Source organism: Cebus imitator, unplaced genomic scaffold (assembly GCF_001604975.1).
Source record: "Cebus imitator isolate Cc_AM_T3 unplaced genomic scaffold, Cebus_imitator-1.0 Scaffold265, whole genome shotgun sequence".
NCBI classification, from domain to species: Eukaryota; Metazoa; Chordata; class Mammalia; order Primates; family Cebidae; genus Cebus; species Cebus imitator.
Window position 1 is genome coordinate 466,121 of NW_016107580.1, and position 7,103 is coordinate 473,223.

Genomic DNA, 7,103 nt, shown 5'->3' on the forward strand with positions numbered 1-7,103 from the left:
AGTTACTCCCACTCTAGCTGGTAGCCAAGTTGACTGTGTACAGGCAGAGGAATCCAATCCGGATGAGAGGAGAGAGAAAGCAGTAAAGAAGAAAGGCACTGTCATCCCTGGGAGATGTGGACAGCTTTGGGTACTGGCCTCAGGCCAGGAGCAGACAGCTCTTCCAATCTCATGACCTGGTGCATGCTCACAACATCTTTTCCTTGAGCTGCTTGAGTAGCTTCCAACCTCCTAGGCAGATGATCCATAGCAAAGGATGGAGGTATCCTGAAGAAGGCTGATCTTCCAGACCCTGTCTAGGCTTCACTTGCAGTGTTCTCAGTATTTGTTACACAGAGGTGGCCAACTGAGCTGCAGACTTCCCTTTCCCCCAGAGACTCCAGAATGTCCAAGAAGAGCATATCTACAGGTCTGAAGGTTCTAGAAAGGCAAGCAGTGGTCCCACATCATAGAAGACCAGGCTGTTTGGCAGTATCTTGTGTAGTTACCACATGTTACAGATAGGGAAGGTAAACCCAGATGCATGAAGACATTTGCCTAAAGTCACAGAGCTTTATTATCGAAAGAACTGGTCAAAGATAAATTCCAGTCTCTTGACTTTCAGCCCCTAACTCTTTCCACTGCCCCACATTGCCTCCCCCTAGACATGATTGATTTGAAACATGGGGCTGTGCCCAAAGACTATTCAGACAGGTGAGATTTGATTATTTCCATGGCATTACTGAAATCAAAATACTAAAGCATGAAACTCTCAATTCACTGTGGTGTAGTAGATAACATACTGAATGCAGAGCCCACCAATGCAGGTTCCGGTCCCACCCTTACCACTTTGCTCTGTGTCATCACGTAGGCAGGTTGCTGACACACCCTTCCAGACCCTGTTTTTCTCATTCGTGAAATGTAGACAAAGTGACAGTGCTAAAGGTAGAGGAAAGAACATGATTTCCAAGGGTCTGAGAGCATTGCCTAAATATGCCTCTAAAACTCAAAATTTCTCTCTGGGCTCCCTATTTCCTTAAATATATATCTTCAAATTCAGCATTTTACTCCTATGTGTATATTTGTTTTAATATAATCATAGCTAGGGGTGCTATTCCCCACCAATGTTCACATCAAATTAATGCTCCAGGGAGATGACCCATATTTATCCTAATTTTGCTTGTCCTTCATATAACCTGATGCTGAAAGGCCTCCTTTTAATGTCCTTTATGAAGAAAAGAATAAATGTGTTAAAGACTCAAGCAGCAGTGTCAGCTCAGGCCAGGCCCATGCTGTTGCGGTTCAGCCCATCATTTTTCCAAGGCCTCACAGGTGCCTCACACAATCCACAAAACACTGGGGCCCAGAGATATCCCCTTCCTTCCACCCCAAATTGCCCTTTCTCACAGCAAGTATCCTCTGGCGCCCACAGTGGACAAAATCTAAGAGTTGAAATCCTCTCTTATAAGAATCCAGGAGAGGCAAGAGTCTGAGTTTCCAGTGCTCCGTGATCAGTGCCCAGGGATGCCAAGGGAGCTCTCATATGCCTGTCAGGCATGGTTCTCCCTGGGAGGCACCTAGCCTCTCTCCTTCCTGCCCAGGAATAGAGGGCCCCACAGGAAACTCACACCTCACTCCCCCTGCCCTCTGCTTCCTGCCCTCTCTGCCCCTGCCCTGTGTCAACGCTCCTGCCAAAGTCCCTTTCTGTAATCCTGACCTTGTCCCTGAGTCCATCTCCATTCCTCTCTGCCCTGTGGTGTTACAGGACTCTCTCCTTGGTCCCCATCCCGCTCCACCCCTGGATTCCTTGTTAGTAAACATGACAGAATGTTCTGCAGTGCAGCAACAGGCAGGCATCCTCAGTGAATGAGGGCCCCTGAGGACAGGGCAGTACGGACTGGCTACAGCTCCCAGTTCCCAGCCAGGCCTGGGCAGATTCCACTAGAGAGCTCCTGATTCAATTCCAGACAACAAATGTTATCAAGGTCCACTCTGGGCCCAGCCCCGCACTAGGCACAGGAGGGGCAGCTATGAAGCACACACAGCATGGCACAGCCCCTGGGTTGGAGTACAGGCCTGAGAACCCAAAATTACAATCTTCGGGCTCCACAGAGAAGATGCCTAGTGAATGGAGAAGGGCAGAGGGGGCAAGGGAAGGGAGCAGAGAAGAAATCAGGGAGGCCAGCCCTCCCATAGCCACAGCACATCAGGAGCAGGACTCTGACAGCCAGCTCCCAAGAGGCCACTGTAACACACAGACCAGCAGTCAGGGCTGCCTGGGCCGGGGCAGGGGAGCAAGTGAAAGGAACCAGGGCTGTTATCCAGCTTAACTATTCCTTTTTCTTTTTTTCCTTTTTTTTGAGAGGCTCACTCTGTTGCCCAGGCTGGAGTGCCGTGGGGCAATCTCAGCTCACTGCAACCTCTGCCTCCCAGGTTCAAGCAATTCTCATGCCTCAGCCTCCCAAGTTGCTGGGGTTACAGATGCATGTCACCACACCTGGCTAATTTTTGTATTTTTAGTAGAGGCGGGGTTTCACCATGTTGGCCAGGCTGGTCTAGAACTCCTGGCCTCATGTGATCTATTTGCCTTGGCCTCTCAAAGTGCTGGGATTACAGGTGTGAGCCACTGCACCCAGCCAGCTTATTATTCCTGAGCCAAACTGCCGTTTTCCAACACTCACTTCAAAAACAGTGGGTCCAGGAGAGCCCCACCAAGTGACCAGTGGGAGGGCTGGGAGCTGTCCAATAGCACCACTCTGCAGTAACAACTCCTGATTTCAGCAGAAACCTCCAAGATAAAGATAAAGAAGAATGTGTTGTAACAAGGAGGAGGGAAAGGGAATCATGGGAGGAAGGATCCAGGGATGCAGAATGAGAGTAAGACATGGGGCTCAGGCGGGAGAAGACAGCGAGCAAAAAGCAGAGTTGGCCATGGATACCTGCCAGTGTGTTCAGAGCTAAAGGACACACCTGCTGAAGGTGTGAAGGTGTTCAGTATCACGCATGGCCAGAGAGAGGCCCCATTCCAGCCCTTCCCACAGGGCATGCCTGACGCGGTACCAGGGGAAGTGACTGCAGTGCACCCTTGTTCCACTGTCAAATTAGCTACTGATGGTGGCACCTGGAGGGGTTCCCACCCTACACTTTATCCAGGTAGTCACCACACACACACCTTGTTTTTAAGCTCTCAAAAACACAGAATTTGATTATTCATAACTATTGGTTCCAAGCATTCCAAGCACATATTGATGTCATTGTATGACCCTCTTTTATTATTTTACTTATGTCATGCCTAATGATTTCTAAAAACTTCTTTGAAAGTCAAATTCAAATGACTGAAGATCAAACAGTACATTTATATTACGGATGGGAGTTTTACAAATGAAATATATTAGTGCCTCCAGGGGCTAAGAGAACTTCTGGGTTCCATCCAAAACACACAGGAACTGAAAACATCCTAGAAAAGCTAAATGTGATCACTTCTTTAGCTATGCTGACACTCAGAATTCCAAGAGCCACACCTTTCCATAAGTCCTCCACCCTCAGGACCCCCCACACTAAGAACTCAACTCTAAATCAGGAGTTAGCAAGCTATGCCCCAATAGCCAAATCAAGCCCACCACCCACTTTATGAGGATGAGGAGTTAAGAATTGTCTTTACATTTTTTAGGCTGGGCGCAGTGGCTCCTGGCCTAAAAACCCCATCTCTACTGAAAATACAAAAATTACCTGGGAGTGGTGGTGCGTGCCTGTAATCCCAGCTACTTGGGAGGCTGAGGCAGGAGAATCACTTGAACCCGGGAGGCAGAGGTTGCAGTGAGCTGAGATCATGCCACTGCACTCCAGCCTGGGCAACAGAGCAAAATTCTGTCTAAAAAAAAAAAAAAAAAAAAGTCTTTACATTTTTTATGGTTGAGGAAAAATCTAAAGAACATTTTGTGACACATGAAAATTACATGAATTCCAATTTCACCATCCATAAATAAGGTTATCTTGGAACATAACCACATTTATTCATTTACCCATTGTCCTTGGCTGCTTTTCCACTGCAATGGCAGTTTGTAGTTGTGACAGATACCATATGATCCCACAAGCCTAAGATAGTTAGTATCAGCCCTTTATAGGAAAGTTTGCCAAAAATTCTCTAGACCAAAGCCCAGAAGCTGACCACTCTCACTTCCCTTCCCCTCCCACTCCTTTTCTCCTCGCACTGCTCCTGCCACTGCCCTCCACTGTCCACCGTTTCCCGTCCTCCCTCCTTCTTCCTCCCACAATTCCCTGGGACCAAGAAATACATGCTTATTTGTTTGCTTTATGTCAGATCCTCCCCATTTCTACTCTGACCTCACTAGCAAGACTTAGGAACAGGCATGGGTACCTTTCCTAGGTCAGAGCTTCCCAGCAGAAGTGCTTCAGATGGGCCACAGGTGTGCGGCACAATGATGATGCCCTTGGTCTTCAGGTGAGAAGGCAGCCAAAGTGCACAGGCTGGGCACCTCTGGGGAGAACCTCGTCTATAGCTCCTTGGAGGGCAGACAAGACTGAGCCCCATCAAACAGCAAGGAGAGTGATCTCATCCCAAGCAGTGAGGGAGGCTGCCCCGACACATGTTCTCTGGCAGCCTGCTGCATAGTATGCCACTTCCACATGGACAAGAGGGCCAGGAACCCACTGGAGGAGTGTGTGTCCCTCACGTCCAGTGAGCACAGAGCACAGGCCAAGAGGGATGGGGCCAATGGCAAAGGAGAGCAGGAGGGATCTCCTGGAAGCCACAGTAGCAATGGCAGCCCTGAATCTCTGTCTTCACACATATGTAGAGAAACCACATCATTCATTGTCTAAAATAGTATACTTTCTTTTTTAAAACCAACTTTAACGAGGTATAATTTACATACAACAAAATGCATCCGTTTTCACTATATAGTATTATGAGTTTCTGCAAATGTATACATGAGTGATCCACCAGTGTCACCACTACCACGATCAAGATAGACAATGTTGTCATTACTCCCCAAATGCCCCATGTGCCCCACTGCAGTCACTCACCCCCCACCACTGCCTGAGACAACTACTCATCTGTCTTCCATCACTGCAAATTAGTTTTGCCTGTTCTAGAGTTTCAAATAAATGGAATCACACAGCATGTACTTTTTTGTATCTGGCTTCTTTCATTCAGGGCAATGTTTCGAGAGTCATCCACACTGTGTATCAACACCAAACTGGTCTGCTTCCTTTTTGTTTTTGAGCAAAAGGAGTAGTCATGTCATGTCAGAAGAATGAATCAGAGCCCTTCAGGACAAATCAGGACAGCAGTCACTCAATGTATATGGGCTGTTTCTGTCTCTCTCAGCAGCTGAGCATCTTTAGTCACATCCACACCAGCTGCAGGATATCTGATGTAAAAGGGCATGTGTATTCTGCAGAGTAGGGCTTCATCATTATCTAAGTGCACTTGAACCCAAAAGGTTTGAAGGGTGCTAAATCCAATGCCTATCACAAGAAATTTCAATACTGCATTTGTTGTTGAAGAAAAGAAAATGCCATTATAGTCTTTATATGATTTCAACTAGTATATATTTTTTAGTAGTTGCAAAATTGTTTTTAACTTTTTATCACCACTCTGTACAAACAAAATTCCCTGTCAGTGATGATTATGGGTACAAAGACACTATTCAAGTGATAGTTACAGGAAAAGCCCAGACTTCACCACTTTGCAATATATCCATAAACAAAATGGCACTCGTACTCACTAAATCTGAAAACATTTAAAAATTAGAAATGAATATAATTTGAAAAAAGAATTTGAAGAAACCATGAAATATTTTAATCAGGAATTCCATGTGGCCATTTCAAACCTAAAACTAGATATGAAAAGATCTGTTAATTTGAAGCAAGCTCATGTTTAACATTAAAATATTTAAATGATTTTGTTTAGAATTTTATATAAATTCAATATTTAATATTTTGTTTTATATATTATTGTAATAATATAACATGAAGAAAATGTGAATTTTTTTCACTAGCTCCCACATAGTTCCCAGATCCCCTTTAGTTGACCCAGTGTGCCTTACGCATATTCTCACTTTCTAAGTGTGCTGTAAACAGGGAAGCATTAGTCAGCACTGCCCCCACACTCTGGGAGACGCCAGTACCTGGGCTAGGATGCACATTGTCTTGCTAAAGAGACCTCTCCTGCCCTCTAGTGATAATTTTGTAGCTGGGTCTCCAAGGGAAAACAGTGATGTAATGAGTAATAAAATATACCTGCTTCATATTTACAAAATTACCATCCCTGTTACAGGTATTATACTTATCTTGGCTCCTAGCAGATAAAAGCCTTCGCAAGCATCCCTCTGTTGCTCCATGGAGCCTGGGAGTTCGAGCCTGCGACTTCTCTTTGATTCCACCACTTCTCTCTGCCCTCATCTTCTCCACTGCTATGGCATGGCAAAGTCTCCACCATCCCCAGCCAGTGAGGCCACCCTTGCCATCACCTAGGACCAGTGGCCACTGAACCCCTTTTCACCCTTACCAGATACAAGGATCATAGTGGTGGAGAGGGGAGCATGGGCCTGGGAATCAAACACTCAATTGTTCATTGTACAACCATTTGTTAGCCAACAAACTCCCCATCCCAGGCATCCAGAGAATTTAGGATTTCCTTGGCACACAGAGGGAAAGGGGGGCATCTCTACCAGAAACACTTCCCACACCCCTTTGTCTCTGCAGAGACCCAGCCTTTTATCCTCAAGCAGCAGAACTTAGCAACTGGCCATGCAAGAGCGAAGGCAAAATCGCCATCCATCAGCTAAAGGATGAAGTAACTGAGTTATCCGTGTATAGTTACAGAAGTGAGAGCGATGTAAATGAAAGGTATATGAAAATTGGAACATATCAAAGTTGAGCATCACCTATGCAAACCCCAAAAAGTTGTTGAGAACAGCTGAAATGAGAACTGTAGAATATTTACTATTGAGGTAATTTTTGTTCTGTTGAGTACAAATCCAGCACACAACAATTCTCCCTCTTTTTTTTTTTTTTTTTTTTTTTTTTTGAGCCGGAGTTTCACTCTTGTTACCCAGGCTGGATTGCAATATTATAGCTGTCCTGGGTAGCCTTCTGAT

General features: G+C 45.7%; 1 long non-coding RNA gene across 1 annotated transcript in view; it reads right to left on the minus strand.

Moving 5' to 3' along the window:
• Nucleotides 1-338: 338 nt before the first annotated feature.
• The window catches only part of LOC108283758, a 61,336-nt gene continuing 54,571 nt past the window's right edge, over nucleotides 339-7,103 (minus strand). Inside the window, exon 3 of the long non-coding RNA XR_001816951.2 lies at nucleotides 339-420. This is a non-coding gene — a long non-coding RNA (uncharacterized LOC108283758). The remainder of the gene's footprint in view (nucleotides 421-7,103) is intronic.